Raw genomic sequence first — 21420 nt, 5'->3', positions numbered from 1 at the left:
TTATCTGTGATAACACAGAGAACATATGAAGAAGAGATATGCTTTTGAGGAAAGGGATTTATCATACACACGTATATATGAAGACAACCAGTAAGTTACTTAATACCATTTGCAATTTGAACAAAACTGGCTGTGAAGCAACCTGATTTTGTGTTTTTAACGGGTCGTGGTGCCTCATAATTATTGACGAAGACTGTTTTCTTCTCTAACATATATTCTGAAGTATAACCCATGTGATCAACCCAGTCCCTTCACTCACCTGAAACGAAGAGGCTGATACAAATGTGGAATTACTGGCGGGCTGCTTCAACCCATTTATGAGACTGATGACTGAAAAAGGAAACAGGCATCATTTTACGCTTATCCAGATTTAAAGAAAGTCGAACTACGATACTTTCATGTAAGTAACAGCATCGTCAGTGAACGACCTTATAATGCTACTGACCGTATCTGATAAGTCGTTCATGTATATTGCAACAATGGAGATACTGTATTACTTTCTGGGTTCAAATGGTTCAAATGGCTCAAATGGCTCTAAGCACTATAGGACTTAACTTCTGAGGTCATCAGTCCCCCAAAACTTAGAACTACTTAAACCTAAGGACATCACACACATCCATATCCGAGGCAGGATTCGAACCTATGACCGTAACAGCCGCGTGGCTCCGGACTGAAGCGCATAGAACCACTCGGCCACCGCGGCCGGCAGCTTTTTTGGGACAAGTTCGATGTTTCTTTAATTTCTGTGGATCATCGACTGTTCAGTACAACGTACTGCGTTCAATTGGTCAAATTTCCCCTGTGCCAAACATACACTCAGGTGACAAAAAGTGATGGACTAGCGAAATGCACATATACAGATGACGGTCGTGTCATGTACACAAGGTATAAATGGGGGTTGCATTAGAGGAGCTATCATTTGTATTCAGGTGACTCACAGGAAACGGTTTGGACGTGATCATGGCCGCACAACGAGAATAGAAAGACTTTGAACACGGAATGATAGTTGGAGCTATATGCATGGGACTTTCTATTTCAGAAATAGTTATGGAATCCAATATTCAGAGTTCCACAGTGTCAGCAGTCTGCTGACAATACACAGTTTCAGGCATTTCTCTCGCCACGGACAATGCAGTGGCAGACGGCTTTCACTTAACGACACAAGCAACACTACATGAAATAACGGCACAAAACAGTGTGGGACGTACGACGAAAGTATCCGTTAGGACAGTGTGGTGAAGTTTGGCTTTAATGAGCTATGGGAGCAGATGACCAACGCGAATGCCTTTGCTAAGAGCATGACATCCTCTGGAGCGCCCCTCCTGGGGTCGTGGCTCGGTTGGACGTTAGACGTCTGGAAAACCCGATTTCAGCCGGTTAGAATGTGGCGCAGACACCATGGACCCGAATAGTCGACAAGGCACAGTGCAAGCTGGAGACGGCTCCGTAATTGTGTGGACTGTGTTTACTTGAATTGGACTGGGTGATCTGGTCCAACTGAGCCGATTATTACTGGAAATGGTTATGTTCGGCTACTTGGAGACCATTTCCAGCCATTAGTGGACTTCAAGTTCCCAATTGGAAAGTTGTCGTAAGTACTATGAGACCAAACTGCTGAGGTCATTGGTCCCTAAGCTTACACACTACTTAGTCTAACTTAAACTAACTTACGCTAAGGACAACAGAAACGCCCATTCCCGAGGGAGGACTCGAATCTCCTATGGGGAGAGCTGCGAGTGCTGTGACAAGGCGCCCCAGACCGCGCGGCTACCCCGAATGGCAATTTCCCATGACTTCTGTCACCTCAGTGTATATTTGTGAAGATACTCTGTATGACTATGTGGTACAGAGTGAAAGACTTACAGAAATCTCAGAAATTTAGGAAGCTGGAACGTACGTGCTTAGCTGAATCTGTTATTTGCTGCATGTCGTATATGAATCAATCAAGCTGTGTTTCACACCGGTGGTTTGTCTGCCCTCATGCTGATTCTTTGAAGAAAGTTTGCTTTCCTCCAAGAAAGTCATAACGTATAGTGGGGCGGCGGGTGGATAATTTTTGATATTGTTGCCGTTCTCAACACAGGCTCTCTAACTACAATGTTGGCAAGCAGAGAGTGATTAGCAAAAATGTGATGCCTGTAATTAAAGTTCACTGTGCCCACTCTGATGGAGAAATAAAGTTATTGATCATTGAAGTTCATTACACTGAGGATTTAGGATAATGTCTGTGATTCACAGTAAATGCAGTCTACTATAACAATTTTCACTATATTCTGAAAAGGATAAAGTGTAAATTTTCAGACAAATGTTTACTCGTGCAATGGTGCTATCAGCTACTGTACTATCAGAGCTGTTCAGAGTCTATTGTGGGGCCGGCCGCGGTGGTCTCGCGGTTCTAGGCGCTCAGTCCGGAGCCGCGCAACTTCTACGCTCGCAGGTTCGAATCCTGCCTCGGGCATGGATGTGTGTGATGTCCTTAGGTTAGTTAGGTTTAAGTAGTTCTAAGTTCTAGGGGACTGATGACCACAGATGTTAAGTCCCATAGTGCTCAGAGCCATTTTTTAGTCTATTGTGGGAATGCTATTATCCCTAGGTAACGAAACTGTTCAATAACGGTTATCGATGTAAATTTTCAAAGTGAATGCTCGCCAAAATTTGATGATAATACTCATCAAATGCCACGCTAGTAATGGTAGAAGGTCTGTCCTGCGGCGACACGTGAAAATACGACATACGCAAACTGCGAATAAATCACTGAAGTCATTCCACAATTAACACTTTACCATTATGTGAATGCATACCGAGCTACATAATACGGCATCCAAGGCTGTTCCTTTCAACTTCACAAACGCGACGCGGCTTCCAACACAGAGTGCATGCTGATACAAATCTAGAAGAGAACTGGGGTCTGAGTCTAGCTTGCAGCGCTCTTACTTATATAGCCACGGTGCGGACCACCGGAGGCGCAGCCGACATTTGCCTTCCTGACTAGCCACTGGAGGTAACAGAACACCACTTCAAGTTACTAAATAATTAATTGTGCAATCAGCATACAGGTATGTATTTCTAATAAAATTCTGATATGAGTTAAATACTTTTGGTGAGAGAATAACTTTAGTTCCACTGCACGCAATAGATGAGCTCTGAACTTGCCCTTTGGAGAGATGTTACAGCTACAGGGTGGTCAGAAAGTGTTTGAAATGCTTGTAGGGATGTTACAGGGCAGGTTGTACTGACATAAATGTTAAGAAATAAATTCGATACGCTGCTCCGTTTCCGAGTTATTTAGCATAGAATTTAGCCAATCGGGGCGTCGCGCGCTCGCATTCAAGCGGCCTGCCAGGGGCCGTGTTGCCCCACGAGTGCTTTGTCTCGTTAGCTGAAACTTGAATTTACGCGCGCGACTATCTGATTGGCTAACTTCAATGCTAAATAACTCGGAAACGGAGCAGCGTATCGAATTGCTATCTTAACATTTATGTCTCAGTACAACCTGCCCTGTAACATCCATACAAGCATTTCACACATTTTCTGACCACCCTGTATAGTTCTATAGCAACATTTTGGAAACTTTCACATCTTTGTTATTATAGCGGATCTCCATTCTACTTAAATCTAAACATCCTATCATTATCGAATCACTTACTTAATCTATATTGCTTCTGTACATTTAGGACATAAAAACAGGAAATCATGAATTTCAACCAAAACATTACTTTATGAGATCCAGCATGCTGTTACCATTAAATTAGAATGAAATAGGAATCCAAATATAAATTTTGAAGTTTCTGGCTCCTTCCTGTTGCGCCGATGATTTTTACATAAAACGTCCAGATTTCCAAAACTGTTAAAGTTATTAAACTGAAACTTAACACATTATTATTTTAGCATCGCTCCTGACATGCTATTAACTTTTCAGATCATTTAATTTACTTTTAAGGTATTGCGCAACATTCATGACGTCATAGCTAGTTAGAGCGGACTAGGCTGGTACACGATGGAAAGCATATGAATTCTATATGGCGTGAGTAGGTTGCTTCCCTGCAGTGAGAACCTCTTACATCTTACTTATAAAGTTATCTACTCAAGACTCAGGAGCAACCCTCACAACTTATATTCAACCAGTACCTCTATAGTATTTTCCAAACTCTGTAGACGGTCCTTTGCATACCTTATAGTACTACAACCCGTAGAAAAAAGGATGCTGTAAAGAACGGGATTAGCTCAAAAAATTCTGGAAAAATATTAGCCTAAAATTAACTAAGAATTGACGACGAGTGAATGTGAAATCTATTGGACGGCCAGTCTGACCCATCAGGCTCATAAACGAGGGTATTTAAGAGCTTAAACGAAAAGGTATAGGAGGAGGATCAATTTCATTTGCGACAGGCAAATTACAATACAGATACAATTCTGACAAAGTTTAGTCATGCAAAGAAGAATAGAGAAAGTTAGGATGCCTTATAACGTGTCTATTCCATTTCACATAGGCTTTTTAGCAGCATTCTTTGCAATTTTATCATATAGCGCTGAGGAGGTAGGGAGGCACTGACACTTGTGGAAGATTCTACAAACTGTGTGCTACACTATCCTACACTCATTTAAAATGTGGCCTTAAAAGTAACGGCGCATTGCAAACAATTTAGATAGAAGTAAAAAAACGATGGTACTGTTATAAAAACATTTGTCAACTTTGTATTTACTTGGTTGATAAATTTCTCAGGCGGGTAAATTTGTTGTAAGATGGCAACTGTTATAAAGCGAAAGTCAGTGTGCACTTGATTGAGAGTCAAGAGGAATTTCAAGCCGCAGCCACAAGTCACAAAGCAACAGTGACAACTCATGAATATAGCAGTTGCACACTTACCCAACTGTCTCGACTGAAGTTTCATCTTTAGTGGGTAACGGGTGTAGGATCTGTCCGAAAATCTCGAGCCGGTTAATGAAAGTTTGAGAATGCGGTTAAATGCTGCCAAACACTATGCTGAAATATTTTTCCTGGTATGATTTTGGTAAATAGAAATCACGGCAGGCATCATTCATCGATTTTTTCACCCAAGTTTATTCGTTCCGGGTGTTGTGCGGTCGTCTGTTTGAGTTCAAGCCCATTGCTGAGGGTCTCGTCCGAAGCTTGGCCAGCAGCCGTGGAGCGCAGTGATAACGGGACCATACGAACTTCTCCTCACCGATTTGTTCATATCGACAACCTGCATAGGGCAAGACTAGGACTTCAAAAAACGTAAATACCGAGACGAAACTCTCAGCCGTTTTCGGGAAAATCTATTTCGAACATTCGGCGCATGCCTTTATACTTCGTGTTCTCGCTACTAAAGAAAGTTTCCACAGCCCAGCGAGTAAGCACTTAGTTTCATGAGTGTGAGGTCTGTGGATAGAATCTCGCTTCCCATGCTCTTTTCTTATTTAATTTCCACTTAATTCTAATCACAGATATTCGTGGTACGCCGCGAAATTGTGTGATGACCGAGAACCGATTACGAACCTAACTAAAGTTGTTTGCAATAGACACTTCGAAAAAACCATGCACATGCAAAAATTCAGTCTTGTATATCGCAATAATTACTGTTTTTCCATGTGTCTATGACCAGTATCATACTGATTCATACAGTGTTCCGTAAATTACACGTTATACTTGCCTCATATTTAGATAAAGTAATATAAATAAAATAACTACACTGATTTGATTGGAAATTACTATGTATTTTTTTTTCAGGCTAATTAAGAAACTTTTTCACATTTTTTCAGGATAAAGATCATAAAAATAATAAATAAATAATCAAATAATGACAGTTTGCACAATTATAATAATTATGTGGAAAAGCAAAACAAAAAGTGCGGGCAGGGATATTCAATCCATGGATTTCGCACGCTTGAAACTAATTACTTAACACGCTCAACTGTGGACCTCTTGTGTGTTAGGGACCATATAGAATGTATAAAGAGCTGTATAATTTTCAAACTATTTCCTTGGAAACGGTTGACTGTTGCGTCTTCCTGTTTACATATGCTGAAGTCTTAGCCGTAACCTACACGTCCTGTCAGTATGAATCAGTTCGTGGAGAGGAAGATTGTGTGATCCCCTTATAAGTACAATCGACAGCAGGACATGTCTAAACGCCTGACCCTTCGCTTATGGGGCCACCCTCTGTTATGATGGACAGTTGGCAGCTTTACTGAATACAAGCCTCGCGTGCGACGTGAAAACTGAACTAGCGTTTTCAGTATCGTTTACAGAATCGATAGGTGATGGAAGGTTTTGTTTAGCTTTATTGCAAGTTTTCCCTAAGGCTGGGCGAGGAGAAATGTGGTTTGAGAGAAAGAACTTGTACCAGTAGAAGGCCGGCATTGTGCCATGTTTTGGATAGTGTGTTCAGCAGATAAGAATCTACAGTTTTCTAAAAACATGAATAATCTGCAGAATTAGCAGCTAGCCTAAGGAACAGTCGTTTTAAATTTTCTTGACCTGGGAGGTGAGGATAGCTGCTTGGTGCAAAAAACGCTCTTTGGTAAAAATACTCGTGACATCATGACGCTAGTAACATACAGGGATGTTTGCTAGAGAAGAGGGGAAGTTAGAAACGTGATAGGTGTTTCTATACAACGTGTTGTCTTTGTAGGATTTCTGCTGAAGAGGCAATTACAGCAGTGGCATTGGCTGTCAGAGAGTGCTTGTAAAATGAGTCAAGTTGTCTCTGTGAGAACTAAAGAGTAGGCTGCTCAGTTCTGATCGACTTCGACTGGTGTCTTGCTACTGAACACATCTCTGCGGTTGTGGTGGCCACTGTAGCAACTGATTGGGGGTCCAATGTTTGCATGTGAGGAAGCGCATTTCTAGCTTCGCACTTGAGAGTGCCAGAGATGGAGCGAGCACTCTGTCATCCACTGATAATTTATGGTGAACAAAATAGCAGTGTCGTGACGTTAGGAGATTCCTTGATCAGAATTCAGTCTGATCATTTCAGTTGTCTGTTCTATGTCCATCAGTGCAGAAATTTAGCACTGTCAACCTCTTCGATCTGCATATCTTCATATGCTATACACATGCTGGAAGGAAACATCTTACAGGTTCTGAACTGCATATAGTGGGTTTTATCATAGTTTAATGACAGTGAATTACTATGAAACCATTTATTAATGTTAGTGAAAATTTGATTAACAACTATTTCTAAATCTTTGCTTGACTTGTTACTTATTGCAATACTTGTATCATCTGCAAACAAAACAAACTTAGTATATGGCAATGTACCAGATGAGAGTTCATTAATGTACATAAGAAAAAGCAATGGACCCAAGATGGAACCTTGAGGAGCACCAAATGTAATTAATTCCCAGTCAGATGAAGACTGACTGCTGCATGGGGGCTTAATAAAAATATTAATGCAAATAATTTTAATTTTTTTTTGCTTTAGTAGCTGTCTGTCCGATTACGAAGTCTCGTAACGGTTGGCCCTGACTATTATTATTACGCAATCTGACTGCTTAGAACAATAACAAAGAATGAAATGGAAATTTTCATTAACACAGTTAATTAATTAAGCCCCCAGCAACTATAAAACCAACGCAACAACAAGCACAAGAGTAACTGTTCTGTGTGTGGGAGTGTGACTCAACGTACGCATCTGGCACGGTTCTTCTTCAACAACACAACAATTTTTAAATAACATTATACTGAATTAATTAAAGAAAATACAAATACCATAATTACTCAAGAGAACCACAATTACACTCTAATCCAAGAACACAAGCCAGATGCTTTGTTGACTGAACCTGTAATGACACATTATTTAAAACATGGAAATAATGAAAAATAAATCAAGTTTCGTTACCTTCATATATTGACCAAAATCACTCTCATAATTACAATATATCTCCACACCGCCTCGCTATTACCACATCTGAACAAGAACCTTTCAGTATCACATCTCAGCAAGCACTCCCTACTAGCACATCTGAACACCAACTGACTACTACGAGTCCTGGACAAGCACTGACTACTACGACATCTCAATAATCACTGTGCCAGTGGAGGCGGCAGAACAATATAGCGCGATCTCTGGCGCTGTGGCTCAGTGTAGCCACCTTTCATATGCCCTTCCTCCACGGCTAGAATTTGATGGTATTTTTGCCAGCATTGGTGGTGAAAATACCACCAAATTCGTCAAAAAAATACAGACAAAAATAAAAGATAATATTAATACGTAAATATCATATAACTAGATAAAATTTTGGCTTTGCACTGACCTTTCAATAACCTAATATATAAAATACAGTAAGCAATACAAATTCTTTCATACATGTGACTTTACATAACAGTTTACACAAGTATTATGTGGTTAAACAATTCAATCAATAGCGTCAGCAATGACGAATATGTGCAGGTAAGAGTCTCATAACTTTCCACAAACAGTAATACACAAAAATCAGTTTATACAAATATTCACATAAACGCTTTCCATAGCTCAAGAATAAGCAGTTGACAGTTCCAGCAGTAGCACCCAGCAATGGTCAACAGGTGCAAAAACCAATAAGTAACATTTTTTCAATAGAAGCAGTCCATCAGTGGCACCCGCAATGTTGATCAGGTGCACACAGCAACAGGTGACTTCATTTCAGTAGAAGCAATCCATCAGTGGCACCCAGCAATGTTGAGTAGGAGCAGACACCAACAAGTAACACCATTTCAGTAGAAGCAGTCCATTAGTGGCACCAGCAATGTTGATCAGGTGCACACAGCAACAGGTGACTTCATTTCAGTAGAAGCAATCCATCAGTGGCACCCAGCAATGTTGAGCAGGTGCAGACACCAACAAGTAACACCATTTCAGTAGAAGCGGTCCATTAGTGGCACCAGCAATGTTGGATAGGTGCAGACAGCGACAAGTGACATCTTTTCAGTAGAAACAGTCCATCAGTGGCACCCAGCAATGTTGAGTAGGTGCAGACACCAACAAGTAACACCATTTCAGTAGAAGCAGTCCATTAGTGGCACCAGCAATGTTGATCAGGTGCACACAGCAACAGGTGACTTCATTTCAGTAGAAGCAATCCATCAGTGGCACCCAGCAATGTTGAGTAGGTACACACAGCAACAAGTCACATTTCTCAGCAGAAGCAGTTCCATAAAATCTAGTATCACTGATCACACTGTTCATCAGAGTTTATAAGCAGAAATTAAACATGTCCTAGTGGCACCAATCATGTAGAGAAGGTACAAGTAACAGTCCATAATTTTTTTTTACAATCACTGATCACACAGTTCATCAGCAGAAATTAAACATGCCTAAATGTCACACATCATGTTGAAAAGTGCAGCACCATCACTAACCAGACAGTTCAGGCATGAACAATAGTTTGAATACACATACAATGCTTTTACATTAAACATACAAATCATAACAAACACACAAATGATATCAGATAATTGTCCTATTAACTATTACAATACACAAATACCAGTAAACCTATAACATTTATGGGTGTCAGTGCAAGCCACTACCAACAAATAAAATAATATTTAGGAGATAGGTGGGTAGGATTAGAAAAGGAAAACACACAAAACACATCCACTCATCTTTCATCCACATTAAGTACTACTGTGTAATTGAATAGTGTTAACTGTGTAAATGTAACTCTGTCCAAGATTTGATGTTCATCATGTGTACCAAGTAGTAGTGGCAGCAATGTATAACAGTCAATAATAGTTAGTCAATGTCATAGTCATCATGTCAAGACCAATGTTTGCCAGGCCAGATCAAATTGTACTGTTGCTGAACAACTGTCAGTGAGCCAAGATATGCAAATGCTTCCTCTCTTCAAAAAAAAAGTGTATACTGCTTATTGATTTAACAAAGTGTGTGTGTAGGCAATCTTCTTTCTACATGAGTGTTCTAGTCTGCCATCTTCATCCTCCTTGTTCCATATGGACCAACCAAAAAAAATATGCTCCTCACCTACTTTACCTCTTATCCACCAAAACTCCAATAATCATCACTTAATCTTAATACTTCAATAATACCTCATTTACCTTACCTCTTGTCCACGAAACTCGAATAATCATCAACTTCACATAATCTGAATACCTCAATAATACGTCGATACATATAAACTTCAGCACCAATATCATTTCACTTCCATAACAACTCTTTCCTCTAGTCAGTCTCCTCGAACAAGTACTCATAAAATCCTAATGCAACTTCAATTCATCATCCCATACAATCCGAAGACACAGTGTCCACACACAACCTCTGTGTAATCCATCTGACCCAAATTTTCTACTAATTATAAATTATAAGATACATTTTGGTTCCTTGTCCATCATTAAATAAAAGAAATGCATACATGACCTCTAACAGACTTTAGTTCGAATAACTCTCAGTAATTAAGTACGATTACGGAGTGTGAATGATCATAATATTTCACAGTGTGTACACCACTTCAAGAATCATAGCAGAAGCAAACATGAGTATTTTTTGTGTCAAGTGTCACTTCCTATTTCAATTGCTCACGAAGAAGGCAGTGTAATAACTGTCAATGGTCTAAACCTAGTTTTGGTATGTCATGTCATTAGCTTCCTTCCTATTAGCATAAATTTATACAGCTTCCATAAAACCTCCAGCTCATGTGACTTCTATAAAGTTTCTCGTATTAATGTCGTTCGTCGAATTATAGCAGTTCATTTTCTTATCTTAAAAATATAAGGCACTGAGCGTAAGCAAAACATGCAATAGCGGGTAAATATACCAGTAGAGAACAGAAAGTCAACAAGTGGATGCAGCACAATTCCTACAACGAGGCTCTGCCAAGCGAACAATCTATAATTAATACCACAGTGTAACCTAAACTCTATGTTCGTACACTGTACATCAGCATTGCTATATACTAAATTGAAGAGTAGTTATAACAACAAAACAGAAATGTGTAAATATGCAATCCATACGCACAGCAGCAAACATGCCTTACACAATAAACAGGTCATTAGCATCACATCGACATAAGCAAATAAATGTTCATATGTAATCTTAATAAGTACACATGAAGGCGCAAGCAGATAAATCACAAAGTGTAACCTACATACATAACAGCACAACTAATCAGGTGACAATTATAATTTAAATAAATAAGCACAGCAGGCACATAATAAAAAAAAATATGACATCAGTGAAAAAGCATAGCAGCCAAGCGATGCATAATATACACAAGTAATAACACTGTTCATTAATCAATAATTGTCAAAATCAGTAAATGTACACAAGCACGTCGCTTCACAAGTAAATTCATAGAACATAAAATTTAGTACAAAGTATGAGTCACGTAATCGCGAGCAGCAAATTACGTCTAAAGTACGTACCTAAGTGGAATTATGTTACCTGAAAAATAAACTCAATTAACCGTTACCTTTTTTTTGTCTATTACTTTCTTCTTCGAAATGACATTCTTCCTGAAAATTTTCTCCAAAGCAAGTCGTCTTAACGTCGGACACGCACAGAATTTACCTGAAGGTCTTAAATACTTTATACAACCGCATCCTGAAAAATACTGAACGTTAATAACATAATTTATGAGGTCACCATAGCTTTATACTGAATTTAATCCGAGAAATTAGACTGTGTATTTGTTTACGTCTGTCAGTGCATTCGCACTGAGGGCTCGATCAGCTGTAGGCGCGTGACGTAGGAATTCATTGTTTGCGGTCAACGACTGCCTCGTGCGGCGCGCAGACTGACTGTTGCTTTGAGTACGCGCCGCCGCCGGAACACGGCGCGGTATCCTTGTATTCTCCGCATGTTTACATGTAGCTGTTAGTTTCTCTAAAGTATGTCATTCCACAAAAATTTTTACGTTCGATATATGATGTATTCCTTTAGAGCGTCGTGATTTAAGAGTTTCTACTTCAACGGTGTTATCATGAATAATTTTGCGAACTCTATATGGACCGTTATAAAGCAGAAAAAATTTGCGACACAAGCCTTTTCCTTTATGAGACAAACGGTGGGACTTAATTAACACCTTCTGGCCAACTGACAAAGTTTTTAAACGACCAGGACGCTTAGCTGATTTCTCTCTTCTAGCAGCTGCAGATGCAATATTTTGCAGAGCCAGGTTCACAACTTCAGAATGCCGCAGTTTCCGTGAAGGTGGAAAAGGAACGATTTCAGAAATGCGATTTGACGGTGCTTTATTTTTTAATATCAATAGAGGCGGTAAAGAAGTTGAATCATTAGGAAGTTCATTCAGAATGTTTTGAAAAATATGAAGATACTGATCCCACGTTCTGTGATTCTGATGACAATAAAGACGACACAATTTATTGATTTCCTTCATCCATCTCTCTGAAGGATTAGATTGAGGGTGAAAAAGTGAAATGAAAATTGGTTTAATTTTACGACGCCGTAGAGTACGAAGCCAAATTTTAGAGCGAAACTGTGATCCATTATCTGATATAACCTTATCAACATGACCAACTTCCTTAAGAAAATGTTTGATGAAAGCATTAGATACTGAACGAGCTGTTGCTTTGCGTAAAGGTGTAAAACACACATATTTTGATGTTAATTCCACTGCTACGAAAATATACGCAAAACCATTAGTAGAACGAACCACTGGACCGAACAAATCGACTGCAGCCATCTCCTTTAATTTCGCTGGAATGATAGGAAACAACGGTGCTCTGTGAGAAGCTGTTGGCGGCTTAGCCTTTTGACATAATTTGCATTTGGCAAGAACAGATCGAATACGTTTTTCCATATTACTGAAGTAGCAATTTTCTCGTAGTTTATGAAAGCATTTTCTGGGACCAAAGTGCGCATAACTGAAATGTGTGTACCAAATCAATTTATTGAACCACTCATCAGGAATACAAACTAACCAAACAGAGTTGTCGACCGATTTCCGTTTAAAAAGAATGTCATTGCGAACTAAATAATGCTGTCTAATCGCTACGCTTTCCTTTCTCCTCCACTTCTCCTTAATGTCCTTCCAGATTGGATCCTTATTTTGCTCCTTAGCGATGTCCTGGAGCGAAGACGAAATAAAGTTCTCAAACGCAACACCTTGAATGTACATCAAACAATAATGGTTTTCTTTGCCGTCCTCTTCGGCACTTTGTTTCAAACCCATAGGTGCACGTGATAAAGCATCAGCAACAATATTTGAAGATCCCTGTATGTAAACAATACTAAAATCAAATTCCTGTAGGTACAACGCCCATCGTGACAATCTGCCATGAGTTAATTTTGTTGACATAAGAAATTCCAGAGCTCGATGATCGGTGTAAACCTTAGTATGTCTGCCAAACAAAAATGTGCAAAATTTTGTGAAAGCCCATACAACAGCCAAAGCTTCAAGTTCCGTAATCGAATAATTCTTCTCTGATTTAGAGAGAACACGGCTTCCAAAGGCAACAGTTTTCTGTACTACAACGCCGTCTTCTTCTATCTCTTGGAATAAATGTGCACCTAGGCCTTTGTATGATGAGTCCGTCGCCAAACAAAAATCTTTAGATAAATCCGGATGTGAAAGAAGTGGAGCAGCAACTAAAGCATCACGAAGTTGTTCAAATTCTGATTGAGCTTCCTCATCCCAACACCAATTAGAATTTTTTCCAGATAATTCACATAAACGAGGTGTGGCCAAATTGTCCAATCTAACAAAGCGTCTAAGAAAATTACAGACACCAAGGAAACTACGAACATCACGTTTTGTGGTTGGAACAGCATAATTACGAATAGCGTCTAGTTTCTCTTGATCAGGGAGAATACCTTCTGTAGAAATAATGTGACCGAGAAATTTCACCTGAGAACGACCAAATTCTGATTTTTCCAAGTTCACTGTCATGCCAACTCGTGCAAAAATACGTAATAATGAATCCAAAATTTTGTTATGCTCACTCCAAGAACGTTTAGCAATAAGAATGTCGTCAACATAAGAAGTAATATTGTCACGAAGATAAACAGGTAAAATTTCATTTAAGCTACGAATGAATGCTGCTGAAGATACAGTAAGTCCAAACGGTAATTTCCGAAACTGGTAACAGTTACCAAAGGCTAAAAAAGCAGTATATTTTCTACAATCAGGGTGGAGTTCTATTTGCCAAAAACTTGCGCGCATATCAATCGTGGATAAAACTTTAATTCCATGGAAATGTTGAAGAAGTTCATCTAAATTTTGTGGACGGTCAGTTTCAGGAATAATAATATTATTTATCTGTCTGGAATCCAGAACCAAACGAATTGACCCATCCTTTTTAAGAACAACGTGTAATGGGCTGGTATAAGGACTGACTGCTGGCTCAACAATGCCCTGATCTAACATGTATTGAAGTTCATTCTTAACCTTGTCTCTGTAAGCCAAAGGAATAGCGTACGTTTTTCCGCGAAATGGTGTGTGTTCTTTTACTTTAAATAAATATTGTAAGCCTTGTATAGTTCCTGTGTGATGACTAAACACTGTAGCATGTGAAGTCAAAATATGGTGCAGCTCTTCTCTTGCAACGTCATCTGGCACTTCAGCTTTCTTAACCTTTTCATTAATTAATTCTTCGCTATTAATTACATCATCCATCGCGTCCCTGTATCTATTGTCATTGTCATGAATAAACACACTGTCGTCATAATGCTCAACAAAAGCATCAGAAGTAAGAAACCTTAAACATTTTGTATCTGATTCAGATCTTGCTAAACACTCGAAAAATTTCAAACATTTCAGCATTCCGGCAACAGTCAAATTCACACTTCCTTCTTTAAAGTTCAAAATTGCCTTATGTGCGTTAAGAAACTCCATACCTAAAATAATCTGTGTACTGAGTAATGGAACAATAATAAAATTAGCAGAAAATTCGTATCCTTGACAAATGAAATTTAGGTTGGTCTGTTGTTTAACTTCCACACCTTTTCCAGAAATCGCTCCTCGAATTGTAGTTTTAGAAATAGGTAACACGGGACAGGCAATAGTTCTTTCACATATACGAAAAACTGATTCACTAATGACGTTCAATGGGCTCCCAGAATCTAAAACTGCAGTGAACTTATTCTTACCCACACATACTTCAATAACAGGATGTAAAAATGCGTCTACATTAGTTTGCTTTTCGTCTAACAAAATGTCTCTCATGTCTTCCAGTCGTACGTAGTGTAAAGTCGAAGTGTCATTACTTTCTGAACCGTCTATATTGCTGCCAGAAGCCGAAGCTGCTAGTCATTGTCGATTGTTTGCGTCACGTCTTTGATTATTCGCGTCATTTCGCGGATCAATTTCTACTAATTGCACTTGTCTCTCTGAAGTTCTGTCACGTGGAGGATGCCAATTAGGTCCTTCCTGTCTGTTAGATGCAAATTCTTGGTTGTGTCTGTTATTAAAATTTCTGTTTTCCTGTCTGTCTGCATAACTACTTCTTGTGTAATTTCGACTGTCACTTCTGAAATTATTGTTGTATCTACTACCCTGGTTATTTCTGTAGTAAGAATTTCTGTTATTGTATGAATAATTTCTATCTTGATGATACCGATTACTGTTTCCGTATGGTTGATCATTCCGGTAGGAATTACCGTTATAATAATTGTCTGTGTAATTTCTGTTAGAACGTCTGTTATTGTCATAAGGCTGGTATCTATTGTCCTGTCTGTTACGTCTGTCATTCTCAAAGTTACCCAAATAACGTCCGTTCCGATCACTATCCCTTTTCTCTGAAAATGTATTGTAATTACTGCTACTGATAAAATTACAAGAAGTCCCGTCGTCGTTGTCATACTCAAGTTCTTGTAGCAAAGTCTTAAAAGTCTCAATGTCGTCTTTACATCTTCCGGCTAAAGCAATTTGTCTTATGGATTGTGGCAGCTTAGTTAAACAAATGCGAATGCGAATTAATTCAGTCGGACTGTAAGGGTTGGAAAGGAACTGATTCTTTCGAATCATGTCTTCAAAATATTCTGCTGGCGTGCGGAATTCAGACTGTTTGAAATTACGCTGCATAATAAGACTGACTCTGTCTTGCGTGTTTTCGGACCAATATGCCGATAGAAATGCATGATAAAAATCATTCAGATTATTACAATCTCTAATGAGTGCACGCATCCGCGTCGCCGGTTCGTTTTCTAAATATCCACACATAAATTCTAGTTTGTGACTTAGTGGCCAATTTGGTGGGAGTGCATACATAAATTGATCTAACCATGCACATGGATGTATGTCATTTTTAGAATTGCGGAAGATCTTAAATTTCCGAACAGTCAAAAAGTGTTTATAGTCAAAGTTTTCGCCTCGTGGCGACAAAGACCTACCGCGTCTGTCCCAGTTTGAATGTCGATTATTGTCAAGTTCGCGCGCCTGGCGCTCTCTTGTTGTGTCCCGTAAATGAAATAAATTACTTTCTTCAAACCCCTCTGCTATCTGTGATTCTAAATTTCTTCTGCTGTCTTTTCCTACGATTTCGCCTTCAATTTGTTTGACTTGCTTTCGTAATGCCTCAACTTCCCTTTTAACGCGTTCATTAAATTTTCCCTGATTTTCAACATGCTTATTTATGTTCTGGTACTCTTCGGTTTCTGCAAATGGTAATGGAGCTGTATCATCTGAATCTCTGTCCCCACGTAAACTAAGATTTGTCAATTTATCTGAAATCTCCTCAACTCTTTCCGATAAGTCACCTAATTGTTCTTTCTGTTTATTTACGTCTTCCGTAAGTGTCGCGACTCGGGTTTCAGTGTTGACACATTTGGTAGTTAACTGTTCATATTGTTGTGTTAGATTATTTATTCTGTCATTTGGTACGGATTCCTCGATTCTCTCAAATATCTCTTCCTTATCGTGTGCACATTGTAAATTTAGCTCTGAAAATTTTTGTACTATCACGCGATCTCTTTCTTCCTGTTCTCTATCCTGTTCCCTTTGTCTAATCTCTACTGCAATTAATCTATTATTGTGAGAATTCAAAATCGGTTGTACTTCCTCTCTAATTTCTTTCTTTAATTCATCTTTCATGTTTCTGAAACATGTCCCTATTCGTGAATCTAATCGTGTTTCCATTGTTCCTATCTCAGTTTTAATTGTTCCTATTTGTGAGTCTAACCGTGTTGCCAAATTTCCAATCTCTGTTTTTAATTCAGATCGTAACTGTGATCCCATTGTTTCCCTATCTGTTTTCAATTCAGATCGTAACTGTGATCCCATTGTTTCCCTATCTGTTTTCAATTCAGATCGTAACTGTGATCCCAAATTTAATATTGCACCCAACAACTGCTCCATAATAGCCGGTTCGAAATTCTTTTCGCCCCTAACATTTCCCGCAAAACCAGTTTCCTTCGTCATAGCTGTAAAGCTATCTGTGTTCGATACTATTCCAGAATCTTCTATCGTTAATCTCGTATTCTCTAAATTTTCTGATTGAGAAAAATTTTGAAAGGGTTCTGGACTATTTTCCCTGCTTATTAAATTGTTTTCAACTTCATTATTTATCGTACTGTTGTCCTGTGTTGGCGAGTTCGCCATGTCAACAATTTCGTCATTCTGACTATCCATCATTTTTGCCTTTTTCATCGATCGCGTAATCATTTACAAAACATACAAAACTCGTCACAGTACGAATATTACACACAATGACTCTTTATAATCAACAATACCATTCACTCGAAATGTTTCCCAAAAAACACGATTAACGAACAATTGAAATAATTGCGCTAAATCGTCAACGCGTATACAAGACAACAATCAAATTCAGAGAAAAAAATACCATTATAAGAATGACAATTACGAAATCTACACATGCAAAATAGACTATAATTACTGATTTCCCTAAATCACTCCAGGCAAATGCCGGGATGGTTCCTCTGAAAGGGCACGGCCGACTTCCTTCCCCATCCTTCCCTAATCCGATGAGACCGATGACCACGCTGTCTGGTCTCCTTCCCCAAAACCAACCAACCAACCAACCAACTATAATTACTAAACTACAAATTACAACAACAATGCTACTGTCCACTATTTTTACAATCAGAAGAATTCCAAGGGACGATCCGAAGCAGTGGTCGCCACGTGCATGGGGGCTTAATAAAAATATTAATGCAAATAATTTTAATTTTTTTTTGCTTTAGTAGCTGTCTGTCCGATTACGAAGTCTCGTAACGGTTGGCCCTGACTATTATTATTACGCAATCTGACTGCTTAGAACAATAACAAAGAATGAAATGGAAATTTTCATTAACACAGTTAATTAATTAAGCCCCCAGCAACTATAAAACCAACGCAACAACAAGCACAAGAGTAACTGTTCTGTGTGTGGGAGTGTGACTCAACGTACGCATCTGGCACGGTTCTTCTTCAACAACACAACAATTTTTAAATAACATTATACTGAATTAATTAAAGAAAATACAAATACCATAATTACTCAAGAGAACCACAACTACACTCTAATCCAAGAACACAAGCCAGATGCTTTGTTGACTGAACCTGTAATGACACATTATTTAAAACATGGAAATAATGAAAAATAAATCAAGTTTCGTTACCTTCATATATTGACCAAAATCACTCTCATAATTACAATATATCTCCACACCGCCTCGCTATTACCACATCTGAACAAGAACCTTTCAGTATCACATCTCAGCAAGCACTCCCTACTAGCACATCTGAACACCAACTGACTACTACGAGTCCTGGACAAGCACTGACTACTACGACATCTCAATAATCACTGTGCCAGTGGAGGCGGCAGAACAATATAGCGCGATCTCTGGCGCTGTGGCTCAGTGTAGCCACCTTTCACTGCTTACTACACAGGTATTTCGCAATGATACCTTTTGTTTCCTGTTAGATAGATAAGACTCAAACCATTTAGCAGCATTCCCTGTGACACCATAATATTCTAATTTACTTAAGAGAATGCTGTGGTTCACACAGTCAAAGGCTTTTGACAGGTCACAGAAAATGCCATAGCCTCTAATTTATTATCTAATGAATTAAGCACATTCTCACTTTTAGTGTAAATAGCTTTCTCTATATCAGAACCCTTAAGAAATCCAAACTGTGACTTGGACAATATATTATTTGCAGTCAGATGCTTAAGGAGATGTTTGAACACAATATTTTCAAATATCTTTGAGAAGAGCACCAAAAGTGAAATTGGTCGATACTTTGATGGTATCTCTTTACCCCTTCTTTTAAAGAGTGTTAACTTCAGCATATTTTAGCCAGCCTGGAAATGTTCCACTGATAAAATATTCATTACACAAATAACTTATGCTAGAACTCAATTTGCATGAGCACTCTTTAAGTGACTTCATTGATATGTTATCATACCCACTGGAATACTTAGTTTTTAAGGATTTTATGATGGATGCTACTTCTTTGGGAGGCGTGAGTGTTATTTCCATTTTACTGAAGCTATTTTTAAAGACTGGTATCAGAGACTTCATTGGACTGTTCACCGAATCTGATAACTCCAAGCTGTCAGTAGCAGAAATGAAGTACTTAAACAAGTTTGCAACACTATGTGTACTTGTTGCAAAGCCTCATTTTTTTTAGAGCTATATGTTCCTCTTCCTTTTTGGCCTCACCTGTCTCTATCCACACTATATACTATACAGCTTTTATATTGTTGCCTGATGTAATTATCTTTTTCTAATAATAAAGCTGCTTTGATTTCTGGAGTACTTGCTTCAGTATCTTGCTGTATTCTTTGTAGTATTACAATTCTAACATCAGAGCTGTTTCTAGATAGTAGATACAGTCTCCTTTTTGTCCCACATCATATCACTATTCCTTGTGTACTCCACGGTTTATTTTCTGACTTCTGTGTGATTTGAGTTCCTTCAGGGGAAAACAATTTTTAAAAGTGGAGGTAACTTTATTAATGAATTCCTTGTATTTTCCATTTGAGTCAGAAGCATTGTAAACACCTATACAGTTCATGTCTTTAGCCAATTTCCTGAATTTCTCAATTTTTGACTTACCTATTATCCCCCTGTACTCAGATTTAATAGAGTTTATCCTGACAAGTTTCAACATTTAATACAAGATGCTGCGTGTCATGATCAGATAACCCATTTGCTAATGGTTTCGTGATAAGACGTTTGCCCCTAGATTTGTCTACAAAGATATTTTCAATAGCAGTCTCACAGCATTATCGTAGTAGCAAAGTTCACAGTAGGAACTAATCTGAATGATAGTGTTACTGACTGAAATAATTGTGCACTTACGAAACTTTTCAACAAATTAACATTAAAGTCGCCAGCAGCCACTATTTCTTTGTTTTTTACGATAAGATGGGACAGCAGAGCTTTCAGATTTTTAAATAAGCATATAACTTAGGCCCAAATAAACAAATACTCGTCAGAATTAAGCAGCTTCTTTCTTCTAGTTGAGATGTTAAATGGCTTGTCTGGAACCAAGGTACCCTAGGGAATCTTTGATAGTAGTCCTTTACTCTCCGCTATACTCCAGGTCTTCCTAGAAAAAAATGTGTGCATCAAGATATGAAATTTATAAACTCAGTATACCTTTATCTAACTGCAACTTCTGTTGTGCAATCACCAGAAGTTAATTTTCAGTAACATGGTGCTTGTAAAAACTAGAACACTGCGTTCCTCACTCAGCCTAAGTCCACACATTGCTTTATAGCCACAACCAATAAAAAAGGAAAAAAGCAGAGTCTCTGTGACCTTGAGGATAGCGTTCGAAATGTGGTTTTTTCCTTTTTTTTTTTTTGGTCATACCTATATGGCGTTGAGTGGACTTAGGCTGAGCAGGGAGTTTCTCACTCTAGTTTTACAAGCACAGCATTACCGAAAATTAGCTTCCAGTGATTGCGCAATGGACGCTCCGGTTAGATAACAACATACTGAGGTTATAAACAGGGTGGAAGTTACCATAGGGTAACCATAGGTTACATGGTTGACCTTGGCTGTTGAATGGGGCAGTCATGCAGACTATGGTGGCCTTGAAGCATTTCCTGATGAAACATTTTGGCTTAGAACAATTGAAGTATAGCGGATAGTATACATACTTTTTGCTAGAAGAAATCAGACGATTTACACCCTATTTATAACCTCGGTACGACGTTATCTAACAGAAACTTCGGTTGCACAATCACGGGAAGTTAATTTTCAGTAACATGGTGCTTGTAAAACTAGAGCGCCGCTTTCCCTGCTCAGCCTAAGTCCACAAAACGCCTTATAGGTGCGACAATAAAAAAAAAGGGTGCCAGACCGATTCACTGGAAGAACTCTCCATCCACAAAGGACGTAGTTTGCGAATCACTAGATCGACTGATACTTCGTTGCTCATTTGCGGCCCTTACTAGTTTGGATTGATAGAAGAAACAGAGGAGATCAGAAGAAGAGCAGCGAGTTTCTTAATGACTTTGTTTAGGAGGCTCTAAATAAGAAATCGGATCTAATACACTCATCG

This window comes from Schistocerca nitens, chromosome 7, assembly GCF_023898315.1.
Source record: "Schistocerca nitens isolate TAMUIC-IGC-003100 chromosome 7, iqSchNite1.1, whole genome shotgun sequence".
NCBI classification, from domain to species: domain Eukaryota; kingdom Metazoa; phylum Arthropoda; class Insecta; order Orthoptera; family Acrididae; genus Schistocerca; species Schistocerca nitens.
The sequence above is the reverse complement of the archived record's forward strand: the minus strand, read 5'-3'. Positions refer to the sequence as shown.